General features: G+C 42.5%; 1 long non-coding RNA gene across 2 annotated transcripts; it reads left to right on the top strand.

The window, feature by feature from the left end:
• Positions 1-1,329: 1,329 nt before the first annotated feature.
• Positions 1,330-25,309, top strand: LOC147000295 (uncharacterized). 2 transcript variants are annotated; one of them, XR_015046079.1, is made up of 5 exons: positions 1,330-1,837; positions 14,883-15,017; positions 18,381-18,523; positions 23,289-24,067; positions 25,150-25,309. It is a non-coding gene; the product is annotated as an uncharacterized LOC147000295 (long non-coding RNA). The 2 variants fall into 2 exon arrangements; XR_015046078.1 differs by having other exon boundaries at positions 1,330-1,821.
• Positions 25,310-25,477: the final 168 nt, after the last annotated feature.

A 25,477-nucleotide genomic window follows, 5' to 3' on the forward strand; every position in this document is an offset into this window, starting at 1 on the left:
CAGAGGCAGCAGCAATAGGCTGTCATTTGGCGTAGAAAGTTTCCCCAGCACACCCCAGGGACATGTTAATCAAAGCTTTTAATGGCTTCAGTCTGATCTGTGACAGGCTTTGTTCCAGAGATGGCGTTTGTCGGATAGAGCTGCTAGTTATCAATAAGACACAGTAATTGCAGGGAATGATTGAGCCCCATTTCCAGGCCTTCCTACCATCCGGCTCCTTTTTATTATCAGATGAGGCAGTGGTGTCTTGCCCTACGAGTCACAGAAAGACTTGTTTCTTTCATTTCTCAGCGTCCAGCGATGAAATGAAACAAGAAAAAAAATCGACATTAATTTGACCAAAAAAAAAAAAAATCTTAAAATCGCTCACTTCTCTTCCTTAAGTCTTTGTTTTACCCTCTAAGCCCAATCTGTGCAGCAAATCTTTTAAACTGATGGAATAAATCCACTTTAAGCAGAGGCAGGCATTTGAAGCTCCTCTGTGGGCTTCAGCTGCTTCTGCGGTGGCTCCCTTCGAAGTTCTCCGTTATCACCGGGAAATCAAAACCGCCAGAGGTTAAGTAAAGAGTGGGGATCACATTGGATCACCTGCAGGGGCAGTCAGCTTCGCAGCCATTTAGGAAAGTTAAACTCTCCATCCGAGGGAAAATGTCTTGGTGCCCCGGTCAGAACCAGACACCAAATGGGATGCTAACAGCTTGTTTTCCTTAGTGAGGCCCAGTCCACAATTTACAAGTCTACAAAATCAAAATCAACCTCTTGGTAAGAGATGTCAAGATGGATGAGGGAAGGCAGGGAGGGGGACAGAAGGTTCCAGAAGGAACTGGTCTCATATAAGGTGCTTTCTCCGCAGCAATATAAAGAAACCCTGTGTGGCCGATGTTATCACCTTCAGAAGCAAAGGAAAAGCAAGCAGTCATCCACAGCTCTAAGGCAGCCTTGAGCGTTTCCCAGGGTGTTATGCAGCTCTCACCTTGGTTTCTCAGGTGAGGGGTCAGGCAGACTGTACTTTGGCACCCATTTGTCTTTCTTTGGGAACTGAAATCACATAGTGGTGATCCCTGAAATATTAATATGTAAACACTCCTAACACAATGACTACCCACTTTTGTGGTCTTTCAAATACAGCCCAGATTCCTAGCTGGCTTTCCGAGGCTAACTACATACACACCCCTTTCGCAGCCTCCTTTCTTGTGCTTAGCCTGTACCATTCTTCTTTTGTTAGTGGTGTATTGCTTTGTAACTCCATCTCCCTTGTCTTTGTTGACAACATTCCTTCAGCCTGAAATATCCTCCCTCTCATTCTCCACTTACCAAATTCCTCCTGAACCCACAAGCCCCTCTCAAATGCCATCTACCCAGAAAGGTCAGAGTGAACCATGACAGGGGACAGAGCCACAGACTGTTGGAGCTCAAGGGCATGTGTCACAGGGCCCATGCTGTCAAGAGGCTTCACACAACTCGCAGCTAACAAAGGTCATTTGTTCTGAGGAGTCAAAGTGGGAGCGTATTGTGTCCAGGGTGAACATCTAAAACCCACTGGAAGAAAACAAAAGGGAAAGAAAATATGATTTCAGTTCTGCCCAGGGGACAGCCAAGCTCTGGGTAGGTTCTGATATTCATTCAAGAAGTCATGTATGGCTTCCACCTAAAGATGCATACCGTAAGAACAAAACCCTTGGTTGGGGAGCAGAAGGTGAACAAGAATGAAGCTCGTTCCTCCTAGCATCTATTTCACATGCCACAGTTGATGGGGCCTTGCTTATCTTTGAAGATAATGATTCTCAAAGCTTGAAATACCAAAATTACCTTAAGAACTTGGTGAGTGCAAAGTAAGGTATGTTATATCTTTCTGGGCATCTTTGCTCTCGAGCTCACTAGGAATGCTGGGATGTGGGATTGAGGTATTGGGTGTGGGGGGTGCATGTATGCAAGAAGTGCATGCTTTCGGGAAACACCTGATCCTCATCATCTCCATCTGCTCTGAGGAGCGCAGAGTTTTCTGGGAGAGCACACTAAATGAGAAAAGATGTCAGGAGGTCCTAGTGGGCCTAATTAGAGAGAACAAGGACCCAAAACTAAGGAAGACTCCAGAAGAGAATAAGGACAAAAATGAACCTGTTTTTTGATTCAACAGACTTTGGAGTGAGAGAGAAAAGAGAATCTAGGATGTTTCAATAGTTCAGGCTGCAGAAACCAGGAGCCTCATCCAAAATAGAAAGGTAATCTGTTGCCGGGGAAATGAGGATGCTGAAGATTGATAGAGGAGACAGTGGATAAAAGATGGTGATTGATGGAGGAAGGAGCTTGCTAGTGTGTCGGGAACAGGTCCTGCTGGCCTTCAAAAGAGAAAGAGCAAGGAGGAACGTGGAAGAGGACTCATGAAGAACATGTATGCCTGGAGAGCTAGGAAGTTTAATGAGGTTGCACTCTGTTCTTGTCTTTGTGGAACAAGAGTTTCTGAGATTCAGCCCTGGAGACAGGTGTGACTCAGGGACTCATTGATTAGGGGCAAATGGGCTAGTGACAAGTCACAGAGTCCAGTGGCTACATATGATCTCTACTATTCTCTCCCAACCTGCAGTGCCCATTTCGATTTTATGACATCAAGGTAGACTCTCAGCTGAACCTCCACTTAGTGTCTCACTGACACTTACCCAATAGACAGATTCTGAACCCACATGTGCCCAGAGCCGTAGTGAGGACCTTTCCCAGGGTGTTTATTTGAACAACCTTGTTTCCCATCAGAGGTCTTAGTAGGTTCCCCATCATGGATGAGACAGATTAACAGCACACCTCACTGTTGTATTGGGGGGAGGTCAAAACACCTCTAAACAAAAGTAATTTCCACAAATATTCAAAGCTTTAGTAACAATGCCTCCTCTGGGAGATCTCCTTTTCACAAAACACGATCTTATAGTTCCCCGTGCACTATTCTAGCACATTTTAGATCATTTTGGAACCCGTTTCAAAGCTACATTTTACAATGGCTTCTGTATCAAAAAAAGATGCCTTCAAAGTATACTCACTCTCATGAGCGTGAAACCGCCTGTCATAATGGGCAGCAAACACTAGAACACAGTCAGAGTAAGGTTACAAAAAGCCCAGGCTCAGAAAACCTTCCCATACAGGTAATCTGAGAAGAAAAGGTGCTAGAATCACTGTCCTGCTCTCAGGAGCAGTGGTCATAGATTTAAAAAACAAAAAACAAACAAAAACAAAAACAAAAAAACCCTGAGGTTGGAAATAATGCTTAAGCTTTTCCATAATAAAAACAGGTACCACACACCCACTTGGCTGTTTTCCAAGTATGTGTTTCCAACTGTTCACATACATTTCCAAAGGGTATGTTCTCAATTATACATACACATTCCTGTGAACTCAGCTGAGGCCAGTTTGAAACCCTGTAGACTGTTAAAGCCAACCCAGTGGCTTTGCCACAATTTAAGCATGGTTTTCAGTTTGGAAATTGGCCCATATAGACATGACCAAGTAGAGCATCCTCATGTCCTCTTTTAGAATCATGGAAGGGTTGCAGTGGCTTTGTCTAGAAGTGCAATGCCCTCTCAGAAAGTCATGTAGGACAAATAACTTCTAGTCACAGTCTGTGTACTTCGTTTTGGAAATGGTTATTAAAGCAGTCTAAGATGATGAGAATGTGGTCTCAACTTCAGCAAACTTTCAATTTTGCTTCTATGGATGCAAGGATTACTGGAACAGACTTGTGGGTTCTGAGTTCAAATGTAACACCTGAGTTTCAATTCCATAGGAGTATCCTTGTAGTTACAATGTAATATTCCCAGCAACTGAATCCTATGAAGGAAACTTACCAATTAAGCACAACAGCTCTTTTGAAAATATGGGCTCTCAGATATCAGTTACGGACTCAGTCATTATCCACATCATTTGTTTGTTTGTTTTCATAGACTCCCATTATTCAAGGTGATTATTTCAACCTCCCCTGTCTGGAGCCTTCCACACACTTCTTCTGCCTCCATTTCCAGCTGGCTGACTACTTTACTTTGAAGTTCATTATTGAAACAGAATTAAGAGCTGGGAAATATATAGCTCAGTTGGTAGAGTATACCCACTCTCATGAGTGTGAAACCGCCTGTCATAATGGGCAGCAAACACTAGAACACAGTCAGAGTAAGGTTACATGTCCGAAGCCCTGGATTCAGTCCATAGCACTGCGTGAACCAGCTGTCATGCGGTGCATCTGTAATCCCAGCGTTCAGGAGGTGGAGGCAGGAGGTTCAGAAGTTTCAGCTCTTTCTCAGGTATGTAGCGAGTTTGAGGCTGGCCGGCATGGATTACATGAGATCTTGTCTCAAAAATAAGAAGAAAAGAGAGGGAGGAAGAGATAGGAGAGAGAGAGAGAGAGAGAGAGAGAGAGAGAGAGAGAAGAATGGAAGGAGGAAGAATAAAGGGAGGAGGAATGAAGGGAGGGACAGCCAAGGGAGAGGGAGATTAAATGCAAACTGCTCATCTGAAAACTCTACAATCCCATGTTGTCCTTTTCCTGAACATTACCATTTAAAGGCTAGCATCTTCTTGTTTGCTGTGGTCCTTAGCATTTTGGAACTATTTCACTCCCTAAGCACCTCTCCAGCATCACCAGCTTCCCATTCGCTTCCTGTTCTTACTACCCCCTGTTCAACAAAACCAGTGAACCAGAACACCCACCTCCATAGGGTTGCTCCGCCCCTTACTAGCCAGTAGTTCTCAGTAAGAGTTCTCCTTACTCCCAACACATTCTGCTCATCAAAGTTGTCCTCTTTACCTGAGGCACTCGCCTGTTCTTGTAAAAGTGGCCCAATGTTCTCTCCATGGCACCAGGCCCATTGAACCCCTTCTTCAGAGGCCCTTCAGCAGTGCTCCAAACTGAAAACTTTCCTTCTTTATCCTTGTCCTGCCTCTTCCTTCCTCATCTTATCTCAGAGTCCCCTTGTGATACATCAGACACTTTTGCTCAGGTTCCTTTCCTGGGTCTAACTCTACACCCTTAGCTGGACTCAGAGATTAATTCTGAACTTTGCCTCTCTCTTTTGGGGATAACCACTTAGCAGGTTTCTAACCTAGCTTCGTACTAGTGACTTCAAGGTAGGAGTTTTCTACACAGGGTCTCTTCCTATCTCAAGTCCAGAGCCTTTTCATCTGTATTTCTAACACAAATTCAACATTTCAATAATGAAACCTTGAAAGCTCCCTCCCCTCACAGATGCACTCAACCCTTCCATTCTCATGCCTTCCAGGTCTTCCTGTTTTAGACATAACAACTAACACTTAGTCAGGATCGATCTGCGCCAGAACACAAGTCATACTGCCTAATCTCAGAGCTCACCGCATTCCTATAAGGAAAACATCCATGTCACTCTTATTTTGGTGAGAAGAAAACCAAGACGCCACCATGTTAAATTGGCTAAGACAGAAGGACTGCTGAGAATGAGAACTGGTATTTGGACTCAGCCAATCTACCCCTAGGGCTAGGGTGCTCATCCTAGCATCACAGTGTCCGTTTCCCAGAAACCCACAGAGTTTTGTTGATCATCTTTTTTTGCCACACGCCACATGAAACTCATCGGCAGATCTGCTTAACTTGGGCTCTGAAGCAGATCATGTGTCTGTCTGTTTCTTTCCAAGGCTCATGCCACGTCCTGGCTCCATGGAGTCTGACTTGCACAGCCTTCTGACTGGTAAGATTTACTTTCTGCCGTATTTTCTTACCTAACACTCAACATGTGAACAAGTGAGCTTTAAGATGGGAACCCAATCACACGGCAACCTATCCACCTTGAGAGGTCTCCCACCACAGCTGCACTAAAGTGGGTAGCACCCCACTGCAGCTAGAATAAAGTAAGTGGCATCCCACTGCAGCTGAACTGCAGGACACCATTCTTCTTTCAGATTCTATTACAAGCCACTCTTCCCTCGCTCAGCATCTCGTCTCTCTGGCTGCTATGCACATGTTCAGTGTTTCCTCCATAGCCAGGAAACTAAGTCCCCTTCCTATTCTTTGATGAGCTACCCTGACTAGCCTTTCTGTTTACCTTGTACTCAGCCTTCAGAAAGGGCTCTATTGGCCACGTTTTCTAAACTAGGTTCCTGGGGCATACTTTATCCACACAACTCACGACTATCTTGTTTTCCATTTTCTTGATTTTTAAAAATTTGTCTGGTGCCCCCAAGAAACTCTGTGTAGCCTGTGTTGTCAGGTCCATTTGTTGTTGCTGATGGTGTAATACCCAGCAAAGTGTAGCGTTAAAGCAATATCAGTTGACTTACATGGTCACTGCAGTTGGATCATATATATCTTAAGTACAAGAATCCCCAAATCTAAGGTCCGATGCTCTCTAAATAAAAACTAACTTACATGAATCAAAAAAAATTTAGAAAGATTCCCTTCCCAAAGTTCAACTTAAAGACAATTAGAGTGTTCAGGGAGAAGAGCTCTTAGTACAAACAAAATGGAAACTTTTGAGAGAAACTTATATAAAGAATATAGAATTTGTGTTATCTACAACATCTGTCAGTACACGAGGTATTCGAAACCATCTTGAAATGTAGAATGAATTAAAAAACTAATTTAATCCTGGGCTTTAATCTCAGAACTTGGGAGACAAAGGAAGGTAGATCTCTGTGAGTTCAAGGCCAGTGTGTGTATATAGTGAGTTCCAGGACAGTCAGTGTTATGAAGAGAGACCTTATGTAATAATAATAATTTTAATAATAATTTTAATAAAAATATTTAAAAATTTGGCCCAAAGAACCATGATATTAACTCTCTGTGATATAGAGAGAAGGTGGTAGTTAATATTGTAAGAGACATGTAACTATGTCACCTAAACTACCACACTTTCTTCAGAAAAGCCTCCTGCTGACTTCATCCCCAATGTTTCCAGATTTTCACAGAAAAGGGCCACTTATCAAGACCTGAGGTTTCTGCCTGTGACAGGCAGCAAAGACAACACTGTTGACATGCTGAGTTCAATGATGACTTTGTTCACTGTGATTCTGCAGCTGGCAGACCCAGCAGTGTCGGGCCAGCAACAATTCCACGTGGTCCCATCCTTCAGCCCAGTGCCTGCAGATACCCCATACATGTGGAACGCTGAGCCTGATAGTCGGGATGCTGTTGCTGCCTTCCCTCACTCCCTCACCAGCTCCCATCATTCCATGCTCTTATACTTCTGTCAATACACTCACCTCACGGGATAATTAACAAAGGGTGTGTGTGTGTGTGTGTGTGTGTGTGTGTGTAAGAGGAATAGTGCAACGGCCTCTGCATAAATGTCAGGGGCTGCACAGCTGCAAAAGCATCTCCTGCAGGAGGACCTAATTGAGGACTGCCTGAGAGACCAAGGATTTCTGACGTAGACAATGCTGGTCAATAGGGAACTTCTGTTTTGAAGAGATGCTTTCTTGGGACCAATGGTGCGTGGGCGGAAGGTACTAAAAGAGCTCGCAGCAGTGCTCAGACGAGCTTTCTGGGGCGTTTCTCAGCGGCTCCTAGAGTCTGTGTCATGGAGTCTGTGTCGTTGACTTCACGCCACCTCACCTCCAACCCCCAAGGGCAGGTAGGGTCTGGAGGCAATTAGTCCAGGGCACAGGTAGTGTGTGTGTGTGTGTGTGTGTTCACCACCTGAAAAAGTAGAGGTCACACAGGGAAACCACCATGATAATAAGCAAGTAAGTAGAGCACGGTGCGGTCAAAATGGAAAACGGACAGTAGAGTGGAAACTCGGGGTGGACAGAACTCTCAAAAGGGGGTACTTGATCTGAGGAAATATAATGCTGGATAGAGAGCAGCTGGCCCAAGAGCACTGTGGTGAGCGGAGGTGATGACAGCCAGCCGATAGAGCCCATCAAGGTGTGGGAAGTCAGACAATGGAGCCCATCACATTATCTCCACAGTCAGAAGGCAGAGAGAAGACATGGAATATTGCTAGCTGAGGAATCGCAAGACCCATCCAGGGACCCCCTTCCCCCAGCTAGGTCCCACCTCAGTGCCTACTCCAGCATGACCCGACCAGTAAGCCTGTGAACCTTTGAGGACCACTTCACACCCAAACCAACCACATTCAAACAACACACGCAGGTCCTCGGCATCCTTCCCCAGCCAGGTGTGCTCTGTCACACAGCAGGCTGGCTGGAAAGGCTTCCTCAGGCCCTTTGATTTCTGTTTGGGTTAAGTGTAGCTTTGAGCATTAGATTCAGCTCTATGTTGCAGAAATGAGAGTATGAGAAGGAGCTACGTGGATTAGCCAGTTTTCCACTGCATTTAGGCTCCTTCTAAGTCGATGCTCTCCAGACCCCTAAACTCTCCTTTCTTTTCCTCTCCAGACTGAGGGTACCCACGGCACTGTGGTTTTAGCATTCCTATGGGGGAACACTTACATCTTTAGTCATCTTTCGAAAACCCTGATCATGCTTTCCTAGAAATTCCCACCAATCACCCAGCCTGACACTCCTCTTTCTGCCAGGACTCGACATACAGATTTTCTTCTAAAAACACTGCACTAAGCCAGTGACTGTGTCCCTCCCAGCTGTTATGGGTCACTGACTCTTAGCCTTGGTGAGCTGCTTGTTACAGGTTGGTTCCTGTAAGTGGCAGATAACTCCACATAACACTGCCTTTGGAATTTTTAGAAGCTTCTGGGTCGATTAAATGTCCCCTAACTCCCATGGTTCCCTTTCTTTGCACAAAGCTTTCTGGAGATCAGAGCTCTTTTTAGGGAGATGGAAGACATGCCAGTGAGGTGAGACAGCACAGAATTTTGAACACACACACACAAAATGACACTCAGAGAAAGTCATGGGGTTTGGAAGTGTGACTCTTGGCAAGCTGATACCTCAGTCTTTCAGGCAGGTGTGATTGAAAACAAACACAAAAACAAAAACAAAACAAAACAAAAACAAAAACAAAAAAACATTCAGTGGTTACGCTTCTAATCAGCAAATACAGTAGAAGAAGTCTAAAGACCACTTGTGATTTCATTTAACCTCATGGTTTTGAGGCTCACTCTAGCATTAACAGGTTTGCTTTGCTGATTCTGGAACTCAACAAGAACACTTCCAGACGCTCATCACTGCCTAAAATTGCAATGCCTTCCATGAATATTAAGGTCCAGGGACTGCTGGATTAGCCAGTATAGAGTGCATAAAGAAAACACCACCAACCAAAGTTGGAAAGTCCAAGGGTGCTGGATTTACGGGGTCAGTGTTAGCATGGCAGTCAGTGCTGAGAGCTGGCTTCCAGGCTGGATACAATTTCCTTGCTGTCTCCCAAGTACAGGAATTAGAGGTGTGTGCCACTACAGCGGTCTAAAGGCCACTTGTGATTTCATTTAACATTTAGCATCCCACAGGTCTTTTCTTTAAAATAGTCACTCCATGGATTAAAGCTTCAACGTGTGAATTCTGTGGAAGTGTAGACATTCAATGTACTTGATTATCTATATCCACTGGTTAGAAGTCAATAGTCAAACTCCATTTCTCCCAGGAAGGAAATGGACATGGTTGGAATTTCTAGAACACCAATCTTCTACAATATCTAACCACATATGCTGAAGTTTATGGTTTGAAATGCTGAGAGATGGGGCAGTAAGACATAAAAATGGCTGCCATCAAGGCTGATGGACTGAACTCAATCCCTGGGATCCACATGGTAGAAAGAGCAAACCAGCTCTTTTCATTTGTCCTCTGACCTTCACATGCCTGCCATAATGACAACACACACACACACACACACACAAGTAAAATATAATAAAATATTTTTAATTGAAATTAAAATACTAAGTTTAAAAATCAAAGTACTTATCATTAGTTGCCCACCTTACTGATATTTTAAACAAAAATTCTTATCAGCATGAGAACTATGGTTGCTTTCTTTTCTGATACACAGTGAGGAATTAGAAATGGTACGCGTTAGCAAAAAAATAATATTTAACTATTAAAAGCCAAGAATCTTGAGAGTTTACTTACATAATAGAATACCCAACAGTAATTTTTAAAGTAGGCAAATTTATGTATTCCAATATGGATACATTTAAAAAATAAATACAGAATGGAAAAAAAATCCAGAAAGACGTCACTATGTAAGATATTTTGCAATGGAACCATGTACTGATAGGACCCACTGTGTAATATTTCTATATTTTTTTGAAAATTTGAAGTACTCAAAATTAAAAAGAAAGCCCATGATGAAAGCAATACCCATCACAAAAATGATATTTATGATTGACAATGAAGGCCAAACTAGAAAGGTGTGTTCAGGAGCACCATATCTCAAACTATGCAACTCAGAAAGCTGGCCCATCACCCGGTGTATTCAAGAAAGAAAGGTAAGCAAGGCGTTACAGTTTCTTCTTCAGGACGATTTTGGTTTTCCAGAAAAAAAAATAATTCCACAGAGCAGAAATTAGACCTTCAAAATGCAAATCTTTCTCTCTAGCGTTTAAAGCTCTTTAGGCAAGCTGTGTAGGCTAGCAAGTTTCAGTCTTTGGGATCCCCCAAATCCTTTGTCCTCCACACTATGAAAACTCAGTAAATCCACTAAAGAGATGTTGCCTGTGTGGATGCTACCTGACAATATCCTACAAGAAGCCAAAACTAAAAGTTTCACAATATTTTATTAAGTTATTTAAAAATAGCAACAAAATATCCACTGTATGTCCATTAGAATTTAAAGTGGAAAAAAGACTATTTTTTTTCTAAGTAGTGAAGAAAACAGTGTATTTATGAAGTTTTACTGAATTTCTTTCCTGTCCAGTGCATAATGGAAAACAGCTGGATCCCCCTTGTCGGCTTCCATCTCAGTTGGCTGCAATTTGCTTTTGGGGCTGAAACATACGAAGTCAATCTGACCTCATACATACACGCAGTTGGAAAAAAGTATTTTATTGAGGTTTTATTTTTTTAAAACTCAACTGTGAACATTCTTCTTGAATACTACTCCAAAGCTTATTGTAGCTGTTCCTTACAAATCAATTATAGTTGGTAATCATAGAATCATAGGAATGTATATGTATATATGTATTTATGTATATACTCACTCTGCTATGTAAAACTCCAGTTTGGGTCTAACTAGGTTGGACCTTTAGTTAATTTTGAACACACTCACGCAGTATTTTAAATGTGTTGAGATTCCTGGAGAGAAGGCTCAGGAGTTAAGAGTCTATCCTGTTCTTGGAGAGGACTGGAGTTTGCTCCCAGAATCCGTGTTGATCGGCTCACAGTTGCCTGTAACAACAGATCCAGGAGGACACAGTGGCCTTTTCTACCCATGGGTGCCTGAATTTACCTGCTCAAAACCCATATACAGACACAGGCCAATGTATAATAAAATAAATTAAATGTTATAATTAAATATTATATAAGAAGATTCATTCGTCACTTGGAAATATCCAGATCTTCCAAAGCTTAATATATTTCGTGACACATAGCAAACAAGCACAGTTGTTAATATCAGTGTTGACATCATCACAAGTAGGAAGTATCCAGAGGGTTCCAAGTTCATAACAGCAAGTACAAGCTTTCTAAATGGTTGCTCTTTTACTTGAGAGCTTAAATTTTCTTGTTGCCAACAAACTTTACCAGTTCCTCCCGCACTGACCCTACCCCCCAGAATAACCTGATCACTTCTTTCATAATTTTTTTAAGAACATGTTTGCTAAAAGCTAAACTGTGAATAGACACAAGCCTAGTGTCGGTCATGCTTCAAGTGAAAGTTGTGTTTCGAGACAAATGTCAGTAGTTTTGCTCACAAGTTGGCAATCGCAAGGTGCTTTCAGGTAAGACAAGCAAAGAACTCCAGTGAGTACAGCAGCCACCCTCACTCCTGCGTTAGTTATACAGAGCACTACACAACAGGTATTTGGAGTCAAGATATTTAAAATTGACCATTTTACTCCTTCCTTGAGGACATCCGTATGGGAATCTGGCTTTGCTCCTGATGCTTGTAGTTTGTGACACTATATGTGCTGGGTGGCCACTATACCACTGAGTGACTTCCTGGCCCCTGAATTTTTCCAGTAAGTTAGTTAGTTTGTAGTTAGTTAATGTGTTTGTTTTTAAACACAGGGTAGGTATGTGGCAGTGAAGAGCACTGAATGCAACAACTGTTGAAGCGCAGTGGGGCTGTTAGGAGTATTAACTACTGCACTCTTACCCACCATCGCTTTTCTAGCATTGGGTCAGATGTCAGCAGGTGTTAAAGGCAAATGGAGAATCCGTTATGTATTAAGGGAGTTTGACCTGCACAGGCCTCTTGAAAGATATGAGGAATTTTATCTAACGGTATCCCTGAAAGCTCATGTGTTAAGCAGTCAGTTCACTTTGGAGAAATAATTGGACCACCAGTGTTAGCATTCTGTCTAAGCTCCGCCCCCAATTACCTGGCAACAGCCAGGTGTGCCTGACTCACTATAAAAGGGGCTGCTTGCCCCCTCTTCTCTCTCTCTCTCTCTCTCTCTCTCTCTCTCTCTCTCTCTCTCTCTCTCTCTCTTGCCTTCCTGTTCCCTCTCTCCCCCTTCCCTTCCCCCACACTCTCATGGCTGGCCTCTACTCCTGTACTTCTCTACTTCTTTATTCTCTCTCTCTCTCTCTCTCTCTCTCTCTCTCTCTCTCTCTCTCTCTGCCTTTACTACCCTCTTAACTCCCCTTCCCATGCTCCGAATAAACTCTGTTCTATACCATCCTGTGGCTAGTCCCTCAGGGGGAAGGGATGCCTCAGCATGGGTCCACCAAAGCATCCCCTTCCCCCATACCTTACCACACATTCACCAAACATATCCCCTCCTCTCTTTATCTTTTTATAAACACTTCAATCCTAGTGAAATTTTACCCATGGATTAATCTACTCATGAATTGTTATCAGAACTTGGGGCTTGGTTAGAGGAAGTAGATTATTGGGGGTTGTGCCTTCCAAGAGTGTGTCTTATCTGTAGACCTTTTCTCTGTCTTCCTGCTTCCCAGTTGCCATGATGTGAGCAGGCCTGCCCCCTCACACCCGCTCTGCCATGATGTTTGACCCCACTGAGGCCTGAACTAGCAAAGCTAACTGAGCACAGGGTGAAAGCCCTGTTAGTCAAAATGAGCTTTCCCTTCTATATTTATCTTCTTTGCTATTTTGTCACAGCTATGAAAAGTGACCAACACACATCAGAAGATCCTACCTTGAGAGCTTCAGGGGATGGCTTTAATTCCAGTACCCAGGAGGCTAATGCAGAAGGAGCATGACTTCAAGGCCCACCCGCACTATGTAGTATGCCATTGCACACTCCTCCCTACCCCATATACACTCACACAGAACAAAGAATAAATGAAAACCCCGCACTAAGAATTGCGAGTCCACAATTAGAATTTAGGGCCATAATAGCTTCAACAATACAGAGTTCTTTGGAAATTTAAACAGCAGAGACCTTTAGATGCGGTGGTCCCTTAAACACCAGCTCACACGTGTGCCTGCCTTTCTAGTCAAAACCAAACCTATATTCTCCAACTGCCTCCCAGGATCATGCAGACTGTTATTCTAACCCTTTGATGTTTTTTCTGTCCCTTTCATTTCAAAAGTAAAGATAGTTAACATTAAATATTCAGCACGCCCATTGGATGCTTTTATCCTGCCAGCTGCAGTAAAAGGAAATCATGTGACTTTTACAAGGTAAAATGGTTTTGTGTGTAGAGCTCTGTCATTTGCTATCTCAACTAATATTTATTTAATGCTGACTATGTGGCCTGTGTTATTATTATTTTTTTAGTATAGAATAGAGTTTATTCAGGGCATGGGGAGGGGAGTTGAGAGGAAGGCAGAGAGAGAGACACAGAGAGAGAGAGAGAGAGAGAGAGAGAGAGAAGAGAAGTAGAGACTGGCCATGAGTATGGGGGTGGGGGGGAGAGGGCAAGAGGAGAGAAAGCAAGGGAACAAGAGAAGAGAATACTCTAGCTGCTTTCCCTTCAGTTTACTTTTTTTTAACTATGTCTTAACAGATATTTATGGATTTTGCATCAGAGAAGAGCGAGTTACAGGTACACAAAGTGCATCTTAGGCAATCCACCATGATGGGATCACCACACAGGTCTTCCCACTGATGGAGCTTCTTCTCCTGTAGTGCCCTTAGAAGAGACGCTTAGGCAGTCCTTATATTGCCCTAGAATATGATGCTTAGGCAGTAAACAGTCTGGTGCCTGTTTACAGTAAAAGTAAAATGCCTTTTTTTTTTTCTGGCTCAACTTTCCTACCTTCTCTGGAGGTTGCCAATCACTGCCTTCAGGGCAGAACAACAAATTCAGGCAGAGCCTCGGGGTGACATGCCACTATTGAGCCCACAGATACCCACAATCACTCTTCTGTATCCAGAACCACTAAATTGTCCAAGAGTAGGAATTTCTTATACACCCTATAATCATCAGTTAAGCAAGGAAAACAGAACCAACTGGAAATGTTTGCAAAAACCCACTGGAAAGTTATTACAGTGAAGAATGTCCCACTACACCATGAGAAGTTGTTGGTGGGGTGCTCTCTTGAAATCCACCGATCTGAAGCTCCACTGTTTCTTTGTTGTATTTTGTTTTTTATTTATTTTTGAGACAGGCTCTCACTATGTAGTTCTGGCTGTCCTGGAACTCACTATGTTGATCAGGCTGACCCCGGATTTACAGTGATCTGCAAGCCTTAGATCACCACACCTGGCTCAAATTGAAATCTTGAATCATCCCATCGTTTAACACTCTCACTTTTGGGTTTTTTTTTTCCCCCTCATGAAAGGTCTTTGCATCACAAGAGTTTGTTTCTAAAAGCACAAACACTATCTTGCAAGCCAGGAGATCAAAGAACAGCCCAGAAATGTTTGAGATTAAGAAATTCTTTTCTCAATTTACAGGGATCATATCAAAACCCTTGCAGCAAGAGCAGTTTTCTCTCAGTGCCTTAAGAATTTTATGAGGGTGGATTGACCCCAGGTGAATGGAGTGCTGTAGACAGCTCACCTGCCATGGAGAATAACCCACTCACCCAGGTAGGTGGAGCAAGGTTAGGAGAGAGGATGATATGAGGAAAGGATCTGTCTAAAAGAGAGAGACATAATTCACCCTGTCGCTCTTCCTTGGCTGAAAACCGTTGGCAATTTGAGAACCTGTGTTTGTATCCTTTTTCTGTGTGCAACAGGAGAATTTTGCAATAAAGCAGGCATTTTGTCATCTTTTAACAAGATGTCTATTTTGTTTTCTAAAATCGGCCAGTGAGAAGTGAAGACAGGCAGCGTTGTATCATGCCCTTTCCTGCTCAGTGAGGCCAACAAATAAAACTCAATATTACACCAGTACACCCTATTCCACTGTGGTTAAAAATAAACGTGGGCAAACCTAGAGCAACAGAAACCAGTTCCTGTAAAACACTACTTAATCTAAGACATGGGTCAGGAATCCTCATATTCCAGTGCTCCGCCCACCTAAAAATAAATAAATAAATAATCTTACATATTTGGAAAATCCTTTGTGATGATCACTGTGCGCGACAGCTTATTTTAATTCATTCTTTCAATTTTCAAATCCACAGGAATAAATCAGAAATAGCCAAATCATGAATGTTATTTACTTTATTCTAAATGGATCTAGACCTAGGGAGACATTGCTAATTACAAGTGCTGTAGAAAAGAAAAAAAAAATCTGTTCATGTTTCACTCGAGCTACAGATTAGATAAAACATTAGTTCTGTGCAGCCAGTCCCCCTGGACCGCGTTCATTTGCCTTCATGCAGGAAAGGCTGGCACATTAGCCCTCCTGGAATATCCCGGAGAAGCCCTAATAACACATCTGCTGTGCTGGTTTTTTTAATGGAAATGGCACTCAGAAGTACACTTTGAAAATCAATTTCAGCTGCAAAACAATAAACATTAATAAATACAAATTTGGTTTCTGTTAACCATGATTTCATGACATGGTTGGAAGTCGTGGAAGGAACCAGTTGACAAATCCGGTTTGCAGCTATTAAATCCCTTTCAAATCAAACAAGTCCAAACTGGATGGCCCCCTGCTCCCAGATGTGAGAAGGGACTGTTGGTACAAACTTGCATGGTTTTTCAGGACTTTGTGTACCTCCGAAGGAGCAAAGGCATCCTTTTTGGTCAAGGCTGTTTTAGCAATGAAAACAAAGGAAATTAATTTCTAACTATTGGATGGAGACAAAAGAGGAGTTGTACAATGCTTTTATGAAAACATACTCTTGGTTGGTGTGGGCAATAAAACCTAACAAGAAGATATTTGGCTCTGCCTCCATTCTAACTATCTTTTAAAAATGGGAACAAAGGGTGTTTTCTTGACAAGTCCCTAAATCCAAATGATCAAGCAGCAATTAAGGCTCTCTGGCTTGTGGCATGAGTCAGAAATGGTCCGCTCACCCCAAAGGCTGTAAAACAGATTGAAGCATTCAGTGGGTTCGGCGAACCTCGGCCATCTGTTTACATTGTGTGGTAAAATCACAATGCTGGAAATTACTTCCCCATAGCAGGGCCTGCAAGCAATCACCCTGGAATGTTGGGTTCTGTGCTTTAGAGAATGGAAAAGCATGCTGGTGTGAGCATACGGGACCATCTATAATCAGCTACGTATTCAGCTACGGACATTGGACTTTCCTCCGGGTCTTCCTGTAGTCACCTTCCCCACCTGAAACCTCAAAGAACCAATCTGCTTATTTCCTTCACACTTCTTTTCTTTTTTGTTGTTTTTGTTTTTTGTTTGTTTGTTTATTTTTTTGAGACAGGGTTTCTCTGTGTAGCCCTGACTGTCCTGGAACTCAGTCTGTAGACCAGGCTGGCCTCGAACTCAGAAATCCGCCTGCCTCTGCCTCCCAAGTGCTGGGATTAAAGGAGTGTGCTACCACTGCCCTGCCCTTCACACCTCTTTTAAGCTTTTCCTTTCTCCAAAGGAGAAAAGTTTGGGCTTGCTGTCTATTGTAATTGTCTATTGTAAAGCTAAAGTGTGGACCCCCCAAGACCTGGAGTCTGCAATTAGCCTGTAGACCTGTGACCCTGCCCCCCCCCATGTTATTTATGTTGGTAAATAAAGATGGCAGCAGCCAATAGCTGGGCAGAAGAGAAATGGGTGGAGTTTAGGTTTCCTGAGCCATGGATAAAAAGAAGGTAGAGAAGGAGAAGCTGCCTTGGGTAAGGTGAGCCATAAAAAAATGACCCTGAGCGCTAACCAATTGGAGTTAAGAGCAGCCCAGTTGAAACATAATAAGAAATAAGAAATAATTCGGGATTCCCTATAAGAAGTAGAGTCTAATAGCTTAAAAGGTAGATATCTGGCCAGCTTTTGTGCTGATTGAGGCTTATTGTAAATATAAAGGCTTTATGTGTCTTTTATTGGGGAACAAAAGGGTCAAAGTAGGAGTAGATTAAATATTTGTTTACAACATTGAGATGCTAAAATGAATTCAAACAGGAAAAGTTTGTACAGACAAACTAAGAGTGGGTCTCCCTTACACTCACATCCAGCCAAACACCTCAACGGTACTAGGATATATATCCAGGCACTGGATTTAGTTAATTTCCTAAAGGCTCATGATTGTGACCAACTGGAAGAATCAGCTTGCGTGCCATACATCTCTGTGTTCTTCTGTGACAGCCAGATCGATGCCTCGCCAGCGGTAGGCAAGCGTCTATATTTATTGATGTAAATGTCAGTAAATTAAACTTATGGAAGTGAGGTTAAAAGCATCTGCATTCATTAAAATATTTGTGAGCTTACCAAGGTTCAGAGACATGAAAGAACACTCATCTGGCCAATGAAGAAGAATTAAAAGTTGAACCAGTTTAACTCTGCCTTTATTTAGTGTGAAAGTGCTGGGGGGGGGGGGGGGTGGAGGCAAAATGTACAGCAATGGGCAGAGGTGCAGCTGAGCTGTGCTAAGGGAATCTTCCTTGGAAATAGCTAACAAGGCCCAGCAACTAAGGAGATAAACCATGCTTCTCTTCTCTCCATAAGTTTGTGGGGTGTGTGTGTGTGTGTGTGTGTGTGTGTGTGTGTGTGAGTGTGTATCAGAAAAGGTATAAGAAGATGTGAATTTTTCCAAGGAAAATAGTGTTGAAATGGAAATGACTCTTAGAAGACAGCTAGAAGGTAAAACAAAAAGCAGAACACCTACACATTGCTGTTTCCAATTTCATTGATATCTCATATAGAAAGAGTTTAAAGGACAAACAAGAGTTCTCTTGTGTCCCTGTGTATATTGTCTTGGCTTCACATCATGCCGCTGGGTCAAGACTAAGATCATAACTCCCAATATGGTGTCAGGTTTCATTCCAGAAATTGGCTTGTTAATGACATTCTAATGTCTTTCATCATATGGCAGAAACTATATTAATATTTTCCCCTCTCAGGCACTGTTACACAGATGTCAGCTCTAATCCCTGTAGAAGGCTGCTACAAGTCAATCTTCATGGAAATGAAGTAATGCCTGTGGAGTTTCTAGAAATATAAGAAGTGTGAAAATTATAATTGGAAAGAAGAGGGATCTTAAAAAGTACGTAAGCTCAGCTTGAAATATGTGAAATTATCCAGGTGGATGACAATAGCTGCCCTGTAAATTTTTCATAAGCACACTAGCATAATGTAAACTAATAGCATGTATGTTAAAACTATTCAGATTCCCTCAACATAGAAAGTGTTTAGGCAAATCAATCACAAGAAAGCTTCCCGTTCGGGCTGTAAGTGATACCCCACACTCATATTTCACAATTATGAATTAAATGAATGCAAAACCCATACATGTCTGATACTTTCTCTCTCAACATGACCTTTGTGCTGCTTTTAGACCACAGGGATACAGATGTTTCCCAACCTGCAGGGCTAAGCAAGCTTGCCTTTTCACAACAGCGCTGTAAACCCATGAAAGGTGTATAAACAGATGACAGAGGCACTTGCAATGCGGAATTGATTAGGCTCTCAATTACTACAGGCACATCACTTGCATTGTGTTTTTTATGCTGCTCTTTGATGACAAAAAGCATGACTGGTTCATCAGCACTGCAATATGTTTGGTTTTTTTGGACTTCCCTCAGAGAGCATCTGTGCCCGCAGTTGGGCTTTTGGAAGGGAAAAAAAGGAGGGGGGGGGCAAGCTGGTGTGTGTCATGCTAAGTCAACCTGTAGCAGGTGTTGGTCACTTTTTGAATTTTCAAAATGTCCCCCAAGCACAAACAAAAACCCAGGTAAGAATAATGCTTTTACGGAAGAGGAAAGGGGTGGAAATGGGTCATCAGAATGCATAGCAAAGACTTAGGCACGCTAAATTAGGAATACAGGTGCTAAATGGGACAGAGTTGGTAAATCAAAAGATGCCTGATTTCTATAAGTGAACATACATCTCTCCTGCTAACCCCCGAATCTCCCAATGTTTCTTCTCGATGTTAGTATTTGGCCTTTGCAGTTTGTCTTACAGATGCTGAGGAATCTCCTAAAGTACTAACAGTTGCAATTTCAGTGGTAAATGCTCCATGAAGGGCTGGATTTACTTCAAACGTCTCCATTCTGCCAATCTCCCCCATCCTGGTCCTAGCATGAAGAACCCCCAGGGTTCACTTGGAACAGCCCAGATTTCTTGAGCTGCCAAGCTCGGTAGTCTCCACAGTGCCATCATTTTCTCCACTCCACGTCTTAGCCTGGTCAGGAGCGCCAGGCTCAAAATGAGACACGGTCCATCCCTGGCATTGTAGCCTTATGAAAAATGACCATTTCCTTAGCTGTTTATCTTAAGGAAATAATCTTTTGACTGTAGGGCTTTTTTATTTTTATTTGTTGCTTCTTGTAATGTTTTGCTTTTTAAAGGCAACAAAACAGCCAGCCTGTGACCCATACCAGAGTCGTTTAAACAGAAGGATTAATTCTAGACTTGGCCCTGGATGCAGGCAGATGTTTTTGAGCAGAGCTTGGACTCCATATAAGAACACCAAGAACTTGTAACGTGCAGATGTGGTGAAACTGGAGTAAGTTCAGAGACGTGACAGAGATGATTAAAGGGATAAAGAGCGGTTTCTGAGGGAGTGCTAAGAGGGTCCGTTTTGCCTTTATCCCAAGAAATGGGAAAATAATGACTATTAACTTCAAAGCCAGTTTGCTCATGACAAACTCAGTGAATGAAAATGGGCTTGAATTAAAAACAGGAGAGAATCTGGTGAGAGAAAAGAGAGAACTTCTTTGCCTTTGGAGAAAGAGTCCCTTTTTTGTTTGTTTGTTTGTTTGTTTGTTTGTTTGTTTGTTTGTTTGTTTGTTTTGGAGACAGGGTTTCTCAGTGTAACCAGCCCTGGCTATCCTGGATTTGCTTTGTAGACCAGGCTGTCCTTGAACTCACAGAGATCCACCTGCCTCTCCTCCAGAGCGTTGGGATTAAAGGCGTGCACCACCATGCCCAGTCACCACTGGAGAAGGACACATAGCTCTCTGAACTCACAAAACCCATGTTTATGTATCATACATAAAGGAAAACTAAAACGAACAAACAAAACAAAACAAAGTTCATTGTCTGGTTTTTTTTTTTTTTCCTCTGAAGTATTTTTCTCCTGGGTCACCTAGATTTTGAAGAGCAAAACCTGGATCTATGTAAAAGCTTCTTTTTACTTCCTCACATCTACCCTCTAAGCCCACACACCCTTGCCCCATGACAGGAGATTCATGGCTAAGTCTCTGTTATCAGAGGGTCAATATTTTTCTTGATTTTTACTATTTCAGCACTTTGCACAGACATATGGGGCAAAGGAAAAGGAGGATTCTAGCTACTCAGGGGAGCTTAAAGCAAAGAGAAATAGGCCTAGCCCTGGAAGAGAGCACATGCCATTGATCTTGTCTACAAGCTAATTGAGAACACTCCCAAGCTTTGCGATATTGCTTCTAGATGCTCAAGAGTTAGGAAGTGCTCAATAGTTCGACGTAAGGGGTGTGCCTGCTGGATGCAGAGTCTGGTTAACCAGTAATTCAGACTGTCTTCAGCCTCCCACTGCAGAAACAATAGAGGCAGCTTCCCTCCTGTTAAGAGGCACCGCCTTAGCTCCTACAAAGAGTAATAATAGTACCAAAGAAAAAAGCTTGGGGCATTGTTGAAAGCAGCGAAGAGCCAACTGCTTCCCTTGTTTCTTTTATATGGCCCATATATTCTCATTCTCAATATCCCTTTTTCAGTAATCAATCAGGCCCAGGGTCCCAAATGAGGCACCGGTTACGTATGAAAAGAGCAAAAGCCACCGTTGGTGACCTTCAAGCTGGCTAAAGGCCCAGCCAAAGCTTGTGGACATATGGAGTTTCTCTTTGCCTATGAGAAACAGCAGGGGAGCATGGCTGGGTGACATCAATGGAGGTGCTCCTTTGTAAAATGTGATTCATATGCAACAGATCATTGTTATTGTTTCCTGTAATTATTCTGCCTCATAACAAAAGGAAAATAACTGATTTTGACACCCAAGTTTTGCTGTAAATAGGCAGAATGTTGTCATGAATATGCAAAATATTATGATCATTGCCATACCTAACTAATTGCATTTGAAACATGCTGGCCATAAAATAATTAATTAGCAGTGCAGGAAAGCATCATGATACTAGCTATAAATACTAAACATAACTAATTATTTCCGTCATAAAATGGTCTTGCCAAGTAATTTATAACAAACACTGGGAAGGCAGAGCCCAGAGTCCTCTGCAGCTTGCAGTGGAAGGGTTGTCACCTAAGGCTTTCTATTTTGCGATATTGTCGGAATAAGCGGATACCAATTTGAACATAAACTCAAATGAAACTCATCTAGGATTTTCAATGTTCTTTGAGCTGTTGGATGATTGTGGCGGAGAATTTCGAGCAGTCCCTTTTGTTGTTGACATCAGAAAGTGGTAGGTCACTCTGGACCTACGGAGTACATTCTGAGCTCAAGCAAAAATTGATTTCCTTTTAAAAAAAAAAAAAAAGCAGCTGGCATTACAATGAATAGCCTTCTTTCGATTTTTCTTCTCCAGTGAAGCATTCAGCGAATGCAGCAGGCATAATAGGCTGAAGTAAACAGTGTCAGGCTCTGTTACAGCAGAAGCTCCTTTAAACTAAGCCGACAAGCCATCATCAGTGCCCGAAACCCTGCAAATCACAGCCGAGTTGGAAAATGAGTTTGTTTCCTGAGCAGCGTGGTGATAATGTTTTGAAGAATGGAAGGGGATGCTTTGCTAATCACTCTGACTGCTCCGTCGTGAGGCCATCTTGTTAATGAGCAAAAATAATGCGCGTGCAGGAAGCGGTAATAGAATTAGAGCCACTTTGAGCTGGACTCGGAACTGTCCTACACAGTCTGTGATCTTGCAGGGAGCCTGAGAAAGGACCTTGGGATTCACTTCTCACAATTGTTTAGCCAAATCTTCTGGCCCCATTTCTTTTCTTTTCTTTTTTCTTTTTTTTCTAGTGTTCTGAAAACAGGAACTTGGCATTTAACATAACAGAGTATCTTGTCTTAGATTTTTATCCTTAGGGCAAAGACCTCCTGACCAAACTCAAATACAGCCAGTCTAAAGTACAGCTTTTTCCTACCATCTCAAATTACTGGAAGAAAAGAATCATAACAAGGTTTTGTTAAAACATATACACTTCTGTCTTAATAGAATCAAGCTTGCTATGTGATTCAACCACATATCAAAAAGCCAAAGGAAACTGGCATACATTTCATTTTTAAAGTACATATCCCTTTTATTCTATGTAAGTGTAACACAGCTGCTAAGCCCGGTCTGTACTCCCTTATGCAATCCCGGGGACTGGGGAAAACCTAAGTACCTTACAGATAAGCTACTAGAATTCAAAGCAAGCACATTTAAAGATTTTCTGTGTCTTGTGTGAATTCTACCCATGGCTTTGGGGATAGGAGGTGGGCCTGGGGACTAGAGGGACTCCCTAGCACCCTGAAGAGTAAGTGTCTGAAGACAAAATGAGGAAGACTGATACTTAGCAAGTGATACTGGGGAGCCCTCCTCCTTGTCCCTCACTAGAATAAAAAAAAAAAAAACCCACTTCCTTGCCAGGAGCCAGGGTGTTTCTTAGCAATCACACCTCTAAATAGAATGTAATTACGAAGGAAATTAACTTCACAGCCAAAGACTGCGTTGTCATGATGATTTAGAAGATGGGGAAGGGATGTTTTCTGAGCAATCTCTAATCTCTCTCTGTCTCTCTCTCTCTCTTCTCTTCTCTTCTCTTCTCTTCTCTTCTCTTCTCTTCTCTTCTCTTCTCTTCTCTTCTCTTCTTCTTTCTTTTTGGTTATCACTTAATAGTATTCATTAAAACCCATAACAGAAATTGCTTCTCTTTAAATTTCCTACTGAGTCTTGATTTAGTTGAGTGAGAAACTCTTCTTGAAACAATACATTAGTGTCATGCCCAATTGACTTCTGTTGTAAAAGAAATAAATCTATGTGACTATGCAGCCTGCATCTGGACATGATTAAAAACAAGCGCCCGGTCAGTACCCTGTTTAAAGAACAGCCTAGATTTCCATATGCCTCCACCTCTGAGCAGCCTCCCCTGTGGTCTGTTGCAGATTGGTTCATGGGGGTCTTTCTGAGAGAGCCAAGCAGTGTGTTCACCTTTGAATAATCTACGCTTGAAACACAGTGCTGGCTTGCCTCCCAGCCTTAGCACATCACAATGTTTTCTCTTTCACAGGTTCTCTAGCCCTGAAGAATAGCCATGGATATTTGTGATAACTAAAGCAGAGATTTTTTAAATGCTCACAAATATTATAATGAACAGGGTTTTTGGTTTTGTTTTTAAAACTCGGTCACTGCCTTGTCCTCCTCCTGCTGCTGCTCCTCCTCTTCCTGTTCTTCCTCTTCCCCTTCCTCCAGCATCTTCCTCCTACTGCTGCTGCTGCATCTGTTGGATATGGGGTCACACGAGGGCCAAGCTGGACTTGAAACCTCTGTGAAGCAGCAGCCAGATCTTGAAATCCTGCCCCTCCTGCATAGACTTCCAGGTGTTTGGGTTAAGGACGTGAACTACTACACTTGGTTTGATCCAATCCTGGAGGCTGAACCCAGGGCTTTGTGCATAGGTGAGTATTAGGAAAGTATTGGAACTGAGCTACATCCTCAGCCCTAGAACTAAGTTTCAACTTTGTACAATTAATGAGAAAATGGTGGGAGAAGTTCTGTCATTTGCCTTTAGAGTTCTAAGTATAGTTCCTGGAAAAGTGAAGCCACTATTTACTTAACATAAGATGGTGGATCCTGAATGAAGAGAGCCTGAACTTAGCAGAGGATGACCCATTCGGTGGATGCTACATCTTAACAATGCCTCTGAACTGTGTGAGGTGGCATCTCTGTGCTCCTGTGATCTCCGGGATTATAATTCAACAGAGTGTTGACAGAAGAAGGGGTGGAGCAACAAAAAGTAGGGGTGAGAGGAGGGGGGCAGGGATGAGACCCTTGCAAAAGGACAGTCTGAGACCCTGCTCTGTGGTAAAGTCCACATCAACATTATAATTTTAAGGCTGTTGTTGCTAAAGTTTTCTTATTTAGATTCATATTTCATAGAGAATGAAGTTAAGGCAGCGGAGAGTTTGAAATGACTCCTCTAGTGAGCAAAAGGACTCAGGTATAAATTCTTCGGTGTCCAGGAATCAGTATGTATGCAGATGCCTTGGGGATATTTGGTTTGGTCACTGGCTGTAGTTTTGGAAAACACTCTCCCGTGACTCTCCTCTGGTCTAGCAGTTTGAATGAGTATTATTACAATGACTGTTGACCCAGAGAGGTGAAAATGTAATAAGTATAGCCTAAGAGGTGGAGAAAATGGGAAGATGACCAACACTGGCTGATTTGTTGGGTCTCTACTCTACACATGTGCAAGCATGTCTCCTGCATATAGAGGAGAAATTGAATATCTAGAGAGGATAATCTGCTAGTCTCATACAGGTTGGTCGAAGTGAGCTAGATTAAAATTTAGATTTGCTTTGTTCTGAATCTTATACTGAAATCAGACGTAGACTCAGAACATCAAATTTATGGATACTTACAAGAGTATGTATAAAACTCCATGGAGTCCTGATGCTACTGAGTCTGACAAGGAGATTATAAAGTGGTGCTATTTATTTATTTATCTCTCGACTGCAGTTTCCTCTCCCTTCTCTTCCAGGGATATCAAACCAAACATGGCATAATAAGTTATAAGACTAAGCACATCCCCTCACATCAGTGCTGCATGTGGCAACCCTATAGGAGGGAAAGGATCCCAAAAGCAGGGTAAGAGAAGCAAAGACAGACCCTGCTCACACTGTTAGGAGTCCCACAAGAACACCAAGGTAAGCAACATAACATAGATGCAGAGGCTCTAGTTCAGACCTAGACAGGCTCCCTAGTTGTTGACTCAACTATGAGCCTGGTTAGTTGATTCTGTGAGCCATGTTCTTGTGGTGTCTTTTGGCCCCTCTGGCTCCTACAATTCTTCCTTCCCTTCTTCCATG

Source organism: Mus caroli, unplaced genomic scaffold, assembly GCF_978045245.1.
Source record: "Mus caroli unplaced genomic scaffold, Mus_caroli_1 scaffold_19, whole genome shotgun sequence".
In the NCBI taxonomy this organism is placed as follows: Eukaryota; Metazoa; Chordata; class Mammalia; order Rodentia; family Muridae; genus Mus; species Mus caroli.